This window comes from Mastomys coucha, unplaced genomic scaffold (assembly GCF_008632895.1).
Source record: "Mastomys coucha isolate ucsf_1 unplaced genomic scaffold, UCSF_Mcou_1 pScaffold14, whole genome shotgun sequence".
Taxonomy (NCBI): domain Eukaryota; kingdom Metazoa; phylum Chordata; class Mammalia; order Rodentia; family Muridae; genus Mastomys; species Mastomys coucha.
Window position 1 is genome coordinate 107,363,835 of NW_022196896.1, and position 11,999 is coordinate 107,375,833.

At 38.8% G+C, this 11,999-nt stretch overlaps 1 long non-coding RNA gene across 1 annotated transcript; it reads right to left on the minus strand.

Moving 5' to 3' along the window:
• Positions 1 to 712: 712 nt before the first annotated feature.
• Positions 713 to 7,217, minus strand: LOC116089255. Its single transcript, XR_004118248.1, has 2 exons — positions 7,062 to 7,217; positions 713 to 888 (listed from the first exon to the last, which is right to left on the minus strand). It is a non-coding gene; the product is annotated as an uncharacterized LOC116089255 (long non-coding RNA).
• Between the last annotated feature and the right edge of the window lie 4,782 nt (positions 7,218 to 11,999).

The following is an 11,999-nucleotide window of genomic DNA, read 5'->3' on the forward strand; positions in this document are numbered from 1 at the left end:
AATTTTAAATGATTACATTCACAACTTTGTCAACATGAGACTACCCATTGTTACCTGGATTCCCAAGACTCATTGATTATGAGGTGATGGGTGTTCTTGTTGGTAGTCCCCTGTCTCAGCTCCAATTGTAAGGCTGAAGTAAGGTTAACATAGAGGCTGAAAACAATGTACCTCAAAAGGCAGCAAATCAAGGATTCCATATAAATAGTTTTCAAAAGGGCCATATGGTCTTTGCTTCAAGTTTCTCTCTTCCTGTGTGCTCCTGGCACCTCCCCGCCCCACCACCACTTCCCCGCCTCCTTAATTCTCTTCACAGGTAAGTCAGTTAGGTAAATCCTCGGGATTTCATTTTAATGAGGTTACATCTTCCAAGAGCAAATCTGAGACAGGAATGCTTGAAAGTGATACTAGTCATGTTATGACTAAGTTATTAGTCATGTGATTACATTCCATGGAAACCATGATGAAGCAGGCCTCTCTGCAAAGGGGCCACACTTTCTTGCAAAATATAAAAGGTGCTTTAATAATTTCATAGCACTGAAAGCTACCAGTTAGAAAACTGTGATTCTGGTGGAAGAGGTGGACAGTTAGCCAGCAGAGAGGTGATCCTGAGAATTGGAGGTTAGAGAGAGACTAGTGAACAGGAATCAAGTTCTCTGCAAATCCTCAGAGCTCTCTCCCTATGTCTATTATGAACTTACCTATTGCTGAGCTTAATTCCACGCGTTTATTTTCTTTGTTTGTAAAACATAATAAAGCAAATCTCTTACACGTGTAAATGAGCAATCATAGCTGGAACTGAGATGCCTGAGCTGTCAAGGATGTTCTGTGTCTTACTGGGAGAAATACTGCTGAGTGGCTCGGTTCCTCATCATTGCAGGAGTATTTCTGTAATGCCAGAATGAAGGAAAGCTAGGAAATTTACGTGGTTGACCCTTCATAGAGAAAGAACAGCACATATGTCATATCATCTCCTTTTTCCTTTTCGTATCAACAATTTACAATTTCATTTGTCCCAACAATTTGACAATTTTACTACTCAAAGAATACTGAAAGATGTAACAGAATTGGAAGCCTGAAAAGTATATTTACTAAAAAAAAAAAAAAAATGTTACCCCTAGTCTTTTTTCTTCCCAATGGAAGTGAAAGCTACCAGCTGAGTTTGAGAGAATACTAAGGAATGTAAGATGGATAGGGTGCCATGGTAAAGAGATGTAGGACCCCAGATGGACTGGGATGGTAAGTCATCTTTTTTAAGGTTTCAGACAAAACTTTGAGAACAGTTTGAAAGGTTTCTTCAAATTTGCTTTAAGTAATGTTGATTACCAGCACATTTAAAAATGTAGAGGAAGGAAATGAAGCAGAAATTGAACGTATCAAAAGGTATAGGTAGAATCCCCAGGGACACCTCCAGCTTCTCTGAGAAGTCTGCTGTCTCTTGCTATCCCCATACAGCCCAAGGATATCCATCCTGGAACACCAGGACCACTGAGGACCTCACAGCAATACCCACCCTCCTAATACCTACTACAACAGGAACATCCAAGGAACAAAATAGTCCAGATGTCTAAAAGTCCCTCGAAAGAACACAATCAACAAAAGCCAAGACAATATGACACCTTCAGAGTACAGCTACCCTCCTACAGCAAGCACTGCAAATCCTAACACAACCAAAGCACAAGAAAATGACTTCAAATCCAATCTTATAAAGATGATAGAGGCCTTTAAAAAGAAAATGAATAAATGCCATAAAGAAATATAGGAAAATATAATCAAACAGGTAAAAATCTTTAAAGAGAAAATAAATAAATCCCTTAAAGAAATATAGGAAAATACAGAAATAAATAAATAAAACTGCTCAAGATCTGAAAATGGAAATGGAAGCAATAAAGGAAACACAATGTGAGAGAATCCTGGAGATGGAAAACCTAGGGAGTGAACAGGAACAACAGATGCAAGCATCAACAACAGAATAGAGGAGATGGAAGAAAGAATCTCAGGCATAGAAGATACAATAGAGGAAATTGATACAACAGTAGAAGAAAATGTTAAATCTAAAAAATTCTTGACATAAAGCATCCTGAAAATATGAGATACCATGAAAAGACCCAGCCTAAGAATAATAGGAATAGAAGAAGGTGAAGAGTCCCAGCTCTAAGGCCCAGAAAATATTTCCAACAAAATCATAGAAAACTTTCCCATCTCAAAGAGATTCCTATAAACTTATAAGATGCTCATATAACACCAATTAGATGGGGCCAGAAGAGAGAATCCTCATGCCACATAATAATCAAAACACAAAACACAAAATCTACAGAACAACAACAACAAAAAATATTAAAAGTGGCAAGGGAAAAAGGCCAGGTAACATACAAAGGAAGGCCTATGTGAATTACACACAACTTTTCAACAGAGAAACTTTCTAAAAACTAGAAGGGCCTGAAGAGAGATCTTGCAACCTCTAATAAAAGCACAGATGTCAATGTAAACTACTATACCAAACAAAGGTCTCAATTACCGTAGATGGAGGAAACAAGATATTTAAACACAAATCCAAATTTAAAAAATATCTATCCACAAATCCATCCCTACAGAAAATACTAGAAGGAAAACTCCAATACTAGAAGGAAAACTCCAACCCAAAGAGGATAACACAGGAAATAAATAATTCCATACCAGCAAAAAAAGGGACATACACACACACACACACACACACACACACACACACACACACAAACACAACCAATATCAAAATAACAGAAAACAACAATCACTGGTCATTAATATCTTTCAACATTAATGGATTAAATTCCCAATTAAATAAAAACACACAGTCTAACAATGAATTCGAAAACAGGATCCATCATTCTGCTGCATTCAAGAAACAACTCAGCAATGAAGATAGACATTACTACAGAGTAAAGGACTGGAACAAGTTTTCTAAGCAAACACAAAAAGCCAGCTGGAGTAGCCATTCTAATATCTACTAAAATAGACTTTCAACCAAAATTAATCAAAAGAGACAGAGAAGGGCACTTCATACTCATAAGAGGAAAAAAATCTATCAAGATGATATCTCAATTATGAACATCTATGCCCCAAACACAAGGGAGCTAACATTTGTTAAAGAAATATCTCTAAGCCTTAAATCACATATCAAGCCCCACACACTAATAGTGGAAGACCTTAGCACCCCACTGTGCCTAGTTGACAGGTCATCCAGACAAAAACTAAGCTGAGAAAGAATGAAACTAACAGAAATTATGAATTAAATGTATCTAACAGACATTGATATAATATTTCATCCGTAAACAAAAGAATATACCTTCTTCTCAGCACCTTGACCATCCTGCTCTATAATAGACCATATAATCGATCACAATGCAAATCAAAACAACTTACACCAGTCAGAATGGATAAGATTAAAAACTCAAGTGATAACACATGGTGGCAAGGATGTGGAAGAAGTGGAACACCCTCCCATTGCTGGCAGGAGTACAGCCTTGTATAACCACTTTGGAAATCAATTTGGCAGTTTTTCAGAAAACTGGGAATAGTTCTATCTTAAGACCCAGTTATACCACTCCTGTGCATATACCCAAAAGATCTTCCACTATCTCATTTAACTATGTTCATAGTAGCTTTATTTATAATAGCCAGAAACTGGAAACAACCTAGATGTCCCTCAACTGAAGAATGGATTTAATGGTGTATCTACATGACAGAATGCTATTTAGCTATTAAAAACAAGACATAAATTTTACAGGCAAATGGATGGAACTTGAGAATATAATCCTGAGTGAGATAACCCAGATTCAAAAGACACACATGCATGGTATATACTCACAAGTAGATAGCAGCCATAAAATACAGGATACTCATGCTATACCCTACAGATTCAAAGAAGCCAAACAAGAAGGAAGGGCCCAGCAAGGATGCTTGAATCCTGCTTAGAAGGAAGAATAAAATAGTTATAGAAGACAGGTAGAGGGAGGGACCTGGATGAAAGAGGGGATGGGGAGGGGAATGGTAGGGTTCAGGATTAGGTGTGGGGAGGGACAGGAGAGATGGCCAGATGGCCAGGAGAATTAATGGAAATCTGCAACTGGCAGGGATGGGGAGTTGGGGTACATTTTTAGGACTTATCAGAGAGCTGGGATAGGGGGCACCCAAGAATCAATGGGTGTGAGATTAGCTGTGCTTTACAGCATAGAAGATATGGAACTTGAAGAGGCCACTTCCTGTAGCCAGGCCAGAACCCCAGTGAAACAATAGGAACACCAACCCACCCACAAAAACTTTTGACCCAAAATGTATCCTGTCTACAAGAAATGCAGGGTTAGGGGATGGATCAGAGACTGAGGGAATGGACTAGCAATAATGGCTCAACTAGAGACCCATCCCACGAACAAGCACCAATCCCTGACAGTCTTCATGATACTCTGTTATGCTTGCAGACAGAAATCTAGCATGACTGTCCTCTGAGAGACTCCACCCAGCAACTGTTGCAGATGAATTCAGAAACCCATAGGCAAACAGTGAATGGAGTTTGGGGACGCTTATGGAAGAGTTGGGAGAAGGACTGATAGCCCTGAAGGAGATAGGAACTTCCATAGGAAGACCAATAGACTCAACTAACATGGAGCCTTTGGGTTCCCAGGGACTGAGCCAACAACCAAAGAACAAAGCAAACAGCAGCCAAAAGTGAAGGCTGTACTGAGGCCTCCTCCACAGATGTAGTGTTTCTGTAGGTCTATCTTCATGTGTGTTTCAGATAGCTGGAGCAGGGGCTATCCCAAAACCTGTTGCCTGTCTGTGTGATATGTTCTTCTAGCTGGGCTGCTTTGTCTGGTCTTAGTGGGAGAGAATGTGCCTAGCCCAACAGAGACTTGATATGCCAGAGTGGGGAGATACCCAGAGGGGGGTCTCAACCCTCTCTGAAAAGAAGGGGATGGGAGATGGGGAAACAATTGTGGGAGGGGATGGCCAGAAGGGGGACAGTGATTGGTATATAAAGTGAATAAATAAAAAAATAAAATAAGAGTTTAGGTAAAGTAATTAAGAACTCCAGATAGGGGGCTGGAGAGATGGCTCAGCGGTTAAGAGCACTGACTGCTCTTCCAGAGGTTCTGAGTTCCATTCCCAGCAACCACATGGGGGCTCGAAACCATCTGTAATGGGATCGGATGCCCTCTTCTGGTGTGTGTCTGAAGACAACGACAGCGACAGTGTGCTCATATAAAATAAATAAATAAATAAATCTTAAAAAAAAAAAAAGAATTCCAGATAGAATTATTAACTAAATTATGCATTATTCATAAATTTATACTGGCATCTCTACCCCAAACAAATTTGATCTTTCATGTGAAGTCAAAGCAAATTTCTATCGTTTGCATCTTCCTTTCCAGTTTGCTACACTATCTCCAATTTTGTGCATGTGTTATGTGTGTATGTAAACATGGATATGTATGTTGGGGAGGGAGGGGAGAGAGTGAGTGGGGACAGAGAAGGGAGAACACCTTCCACCTTGTTTGGCTGGAGTTTCTGGTTGTTCACCACTGTGAGTGCTACGTTATCTGGCCTGTGAGTTTTTAGGGATTCTTCTGTATTCTCCCTCTCATTTTATGACAGAAACTCTAGGATTACAGATACTTGCTACAATGTCTATCATTACATGAGCTTTGGATGCAAACTCAATTCCTTATATTGTAAAGCAAGCACTTAACCCTATATTTTCTTCATTATTCCAACAACTGACCCCTCGTCTGTCTTGTCATTTCAGAAGGATGGGTAAACACACACATCTGACTTGCTTCAAAGTATCAAGGAGCAAGAATTTGAGACGCATTTGGTAGCTGTGGCTAAAATATTCAGCTTGCTTTTCATAGAAGAGACTTTAGAGAAAAGTGAAACTCCTCAGGAATGAGTGTAGTGACTGAAGAAGACTGTCACGGGCCTAGCACTCTCAGAAGGTCTGAAAGGCAAAATCAACTTCACTTAAAGATGAAAGAGAGCTGAGAATAAGCTTCCCTCAAGATCTAGTGAATTTGGAATGAATAAGAGTGAGAATGAACAAGAGAGGCCTCAATGAATAATCAGGGAAACTGATTCTAGCTTGGGACATGACTAAATTGAAATAAGATTCCCCAAATGGAGGTGATGAGGGACAAGTGTTCTGGGTAGAACACAAAAGAGCAGATCTTAACTTTTTCCCACCATTTTTCTTCCCACCATTGTCATTCTTTGTAAAGGTTGGGAATCGCCAGTTAAAATATTCACTGGCAGGAGTTGGTTTGAGATGTCCTGTTCTCATCTAGGAAACAGGCTCCATTCCAGTATTGCATGGGAGTTCCCCAAGGTATGCTTTAGTGGAGACATGTCTATCACAAGGCAGGGTCTGCTTTCTTCTTCTCTTCCTTATAGTTCTGATTTCAGGAAAGAATTGCACAAAGCACGCTCTCTGTCTTTAATGAAAATGTCAGCTGTCATTGAAGATGAATATAAATTTGGGGCCATGGCATCCAACAACACTGCTGTTCTAATGGACTACCCAGCTTGGTAGACCTGGACAATCCAACATCTCTCTACCAGTTCTGTGATTCTGAACAGATTTTTCAGCCTCTCTGTGCCACTTCATCTTATCTGTCCAGGGAAAAGAATGGCTTTTCTCCCCATAGGGCTGGGATGACCATTAAGCAAATGGCCAGGAAACAAACACAGGGCACAGAAATTAGCATGTCTTAATTCATCAATTATTATTATAAAATTTACATGCAATGTTTAGAGTAGGAATCAGCAATTAGAACAACAGCCAAGAATATTCCCCCGACTCCTAACTCCCTATCATTTTTTTTGTTGTTGTTCTCATTTTGTTATTTTCAAAAAAAAAAAAACCATGAATATTTAATCAATAGAAAGTTCATAATTGTAAATGGTTTATATTTAATCATGAAATATGAATGTGGTTTTCCCCCAGTGGAACATAATTAAAATTCATTTTATAAACACATTCTTTTTTGTTTAAGGCTTAATAAAAATTTTCCCAATGTTATAAATCTCACCTTGGAATCTGAAGTTCCAATTTTCACAAACCAATCAAAAAGCAATTATCCTCAACAGCCAATCAGCAATATGAACCAAAATGAGTCACCTGTCTCCCAGTTATAAGCAGATGATGGATGACTGACTCCAATGAAATTCCTCAATTTATTTTTATCATTCTGTTATAAGACAAAGCAATTAACAACCAAATTTAGAGCAAAACTTTACAAACCCATTATTATTAAAAAATATTTTTTGAATATCTAAAGCCTATAAAAGACCTCAGTAAGCTTCTTCAGGCATGTCTAAGAGTTTTGCTCATACTCACTGAGATAAGAGTGTATTGCTAGTGCTCACACTCTTTATCTATACTAACAGCTACTGATCAACTCTTTAAAAACATCACCTGTGGTTTCTTAAATTCTTTCTTTCAAAATTCATATCTGCAGAATTGGGGTGATATCAAAATCCCATTTCTGTGTCCAGAGTCTCATCCATATGTCCCGTGGATGAGACTCTAGTTATTGTTGTCTCCTACCATGTATATAAAGATGACTTGCTTGGCCTAGATCCTATTCCCTCCTTTGTACACATACAGCAAAGGGCAAAAGTAGCAATTGGCAGCTTAGAGGTTGGAAATGCAGCAAACTTGCCTGGATTAACTCTTGTTATGGTAATCGATCTACGCACCTGGAGTCATCTTTCTCTTTGGGCAAAGGTGGGCAGGTAGGATCACAGACTGGCCTTTCAACCTTTCAACTTTCTCTGGTTACTCAGAATTACTGAGCAGCTCTTCAGAACCAAGCACCTGCCAATTAATTTTCCTGAATTATTTCAGGCAACTCCTAAAACCATCTATTTTGTGAACATAGACCTTAAGGTTTAGCCAAGTTAAGTTACTTCAGAGGGTCAGGGAGCTAACAACAAGCAGAACTGGCAGTCATACCCAGATCTGTTTGTGGCTTGCTCTCTAAACATAAGCTATTCTGCTTGGCAAAAGGTTGTCAGCTGGCCATGCTGCATGTGAAACTCATTTTGAAATTTTCCAGTATTTCAATATTCCAGTATCTGGCCAGGGTGCTACTCTATTTCATCATTCAACAAATATATTAAGAGCCTTCTATTTGCCAGTTGCCATGTTAGACATTAGGGAACTAAAACTAAGCAGGAGATAGAAGGGTCCTGTCCTCGCTGCCACACGTGCAAGGGGAGGACAGGGTAACCAACCAGAAAGCAATGGGTTCATAATGCTTCCTCCATCCTCAGAGATCCCGGGATCATCGGGCACTTAACAGCAGCCTTGCTCTCCCCTTTGATGTGCTCAGAAGCATGCAACAGAATATTTTTTTTTCTTAGTCATTAGAACAAGAATACTGAGTTCCCTGTTATCATAACGGTACTTGTAGCTCTACGCACAGACAAAATGTAACAAGGAGAAGTAAAATGTGGGACAATAGCCTCATACTAGAAAAGACAAAAGAAGAGAAAGCAGCCAGCGGGAACACAGAGGCTGCGGCTTGGGGGCCTACATTAGGGAACTGAGAGTTGCCCCTGACAATGAACCTCTTCATTCCAGACAGGCCCAAGAGAGATGGTGTTTACTGTAAATCCCAGATGTTAGACTCTCCCCTTCCTACCTGGCCAGCCCGTGAACTCGGTGCTTGACCAAGTGGAAGAACAAACAGGATGATTTTAAATGATTTCTCTGGCTAGTGATCTATCTACCAGCCATATCGTTAACCATAGTGCTATTTTTTTTTTCTTTTTGGAGACTGATACAAAGCAATATATTTTTTTTTACTATTATCCCCCTATATCTATATGAGCTCTAACTTCTAATAATAATAATAAAAAATAATTTTCATCCTATCTAAATATACACCCATGGAATCATTTCTGGATGTTCTAGAAGGTTGATGTGTTAGAATCCAGGTTGCTTGCTTCTAGCCTCCAGTGTTTCATATCCTTAAAAATGTTCATAGGAAATTATTAATATTACTTTAAATTAAAAAAAATCTTTCATTCTAGCTTGGTGACAATTATATAGATGGCTGGTTTTCTACTAGTGAGTGTTAAGCAGTATTTGGTGACATTACAATGTAGTACCATTATTAAAAAGGGAAGAGAAGCCAGAAATAGCAACCAATAACATACAGTAGTCAGGGTACCATATACAACCCTAAATTATCTGTTCCAAAACATCAAAGGTGTTGACCGTGCTTCACCCTAGCTTACATGGTACAAGCAGGTTTGATGGTTAGCCATTATCCTAGGCTATGGGAAAATGTATAGTACGCATTTTTCTGGATTTCCTCAGGTTTATTGTTTGAAAATGTATTTCTCTACATTGACAAAGTCCCTTTCTTTCTGTTTAGCTTCTGTACAAATGTTCTCCTTGTCTGCCCTTCCCCCACCCTTCAATGAGTTTCAGAGAACTAAACCTAACTATGTCTGGAGGGATGCAGAATTAAGGGCTAGAAATTCAAACACTTCTTCCAGGTTTCTAAATCAAGACATATCTAAAGCTGGTTAGGCTCCACCAAGAGTTGGGGTGCTGGAATCAGCTTCGTTCCCACAGAGGCCCAAGAGTAGACAAGACTCTGGGGCTGGATATCTGGCTCTGTTCCTTCTCTGTAGTTGATTTCTAGCCTTGACCACATAATCTCTAAGAGCCCTGATCACCTTCAAGGGGGATAATAGCAAACCCACACTGAGGATTAGGATGAGGATTTCAAGAGCTGAGATATATAAAGTTCCTGGCACACAGTAAGCTCAAGATACAGCTATTATACTATTAAAACTCACCTGGGGCAATACAACTTTGCATTACAGGACAGAGTTGACATCAGTCTCTGTTGTAGAGAACAAACTTTCTCTTTCTCTTTTCGCTGAATCTTCAGATTCTCCTAGAAAGGTCCTTGGCTCTAGATCTCTCTGTGTAAGTCATGATCCCAAGGCTTTCTCTATATTCTGGTCTTACTCCAAGTCTTCATCTGCTAAAGTGAGCTTGTGATGTTAATGCCGTTGGCACTCAGCCATTCACACAAATGAGCTACAAGCTAACAGCATCAGAAAATAATGTTCATTTCTTAGAATTTCAAATTTTGTTTTATATATCCAACTCTAAGAGATTTTACTTCATGAGACTCTTAATTGGTTTACTAGCCCTTATTATAAACATGTCCACTCCAAGCAAATACATAGAAATAATAGATAAAAGAAGTTCTTGAAACTATGTCTTTTATCCAAAGAATCACAGAAATTTTGGGTATTTTTTTTTATAGGTAACAAAGTGAAACTGTTATCTAAGTGTGTGGTCACAGTCAAGCTAATGGGGTACTTTTCCTAAAAAAATAAAATAAAATCAGCAAAATAAAAATAACAGACTCAAGCATCTTATTCCTAGTTTTGTTATTAAAGTTGTTTTTTCCAAAAGCATGATCCCCAAGTTATCGTAGTATGTTTACCTCAAATAATTATAGAATTAAATATTAGAAGCAAATTATTACAACAAGGGGCTTAGTAATCAAGAACCTGAGATAATAATATATCAGAAAAGCCTTGGAATGAACCCAGTAAAAGACAAAAAAATCAGCAAATGAATTTTCCCTTTAAAGCAAACAATAAAAGTCACAAACATAGTGAATTAGACCTATTCACAGAACAGTTAAGACTCAACAGCTATTTTACAAAGAAATTAAAAATAAAACTGGGACTATTCCTTCTTTTTTCAAGCTTATAAACCTTACTACATAGAGCATTATTGTGTAAACAAAGGCTTCCCATTGAAGACAAATTTAACAGTACAGTGAGTTCCTTCTATTAAAATGACTGGCTTCCCTAGTAGAAGTTTCCCGAATGTGGGCATTTGTTTTTGTCATCATGGCTGAGGCAAGTATTTTGTTAGACTTTACTAACTAGTCTTACCACACACATGTCACAGGAGAAGGTATTTGTTCATCTTTTCTAATGGGAAAGCAGTGTGCCCTTGGCACACCTGATAAAGTCTGTGAGCTTTTAAAGCAGTATGAAAGTGGCTAAGTCAGTGTTTTAAAGTCAGTTCCAGCTATTTCTCTGTCAGTCCTTCTGAGAGCATGTGGCTCTAGTTTGTCATAGAAGTGGAAAATAGTTCTGTTGACCTAAGAAGGAGACCTAAGAGGGTGTGACACCATCACTGTGGTAAGAGCAGTAAGAGTACTCAGGGTTCATGGGTCAACATGGAGCTACTGCGGGTATCTGTTGTTGCTTTTTATTGGGAGAAAGAAGCCACAACCTCAATCATTTTATGTTTAACTTTTAACTAGAAGGCAGTGCCTATGGAGAACATGCATGACTTTGAGAGTCCTGAAGGCAGACATGATGGATTTTGACGATGACATTATCTCGTGCATAGGACAGCTACAGTTATTTTCCATATATACCTAGACTCTGATTCTCACCTGACAGAGCATATCTAGCCAGTCAGCAGGCCATAACTGACAGAAAAATCTATGAGAGATCAAGAAACTCTGACTCCTATGTAAGAAGGAACATCCAGGAGGATTTTGAACTAATAAGGAACCTCCTGGCAGTAGGTGAAGGCTCTGTCTTAAGTATAGCATGCTGTTAGGCACTTTGGTTTTTCTCCCCTTATGTTTTACCTAAACAGAACAGACATAGGATCCAAAGAAGATAAATGTGCTATTCTACACACTTAGTGCCCAACTTCTTCAATCTATGGCTCCCCCACCACAAATCAGAGTTTGAGCATAGTACCTGTATTGGTTACATTTTTATTGTTATGATAAAATACCATGACCAAAGCAATTTACAGAATGAGGACTTGTGTAGGCTTAAAGCTTCAGATGGATGGTGTAGTGAAGCTTGGGAAAGAGAGAGCAAAGCTGGGGACTCATATCTTAAACCACAGTGCAAAGCAGAGAGAGAGAACCAGGAATGAACAAGTTTAAAACTTTTAA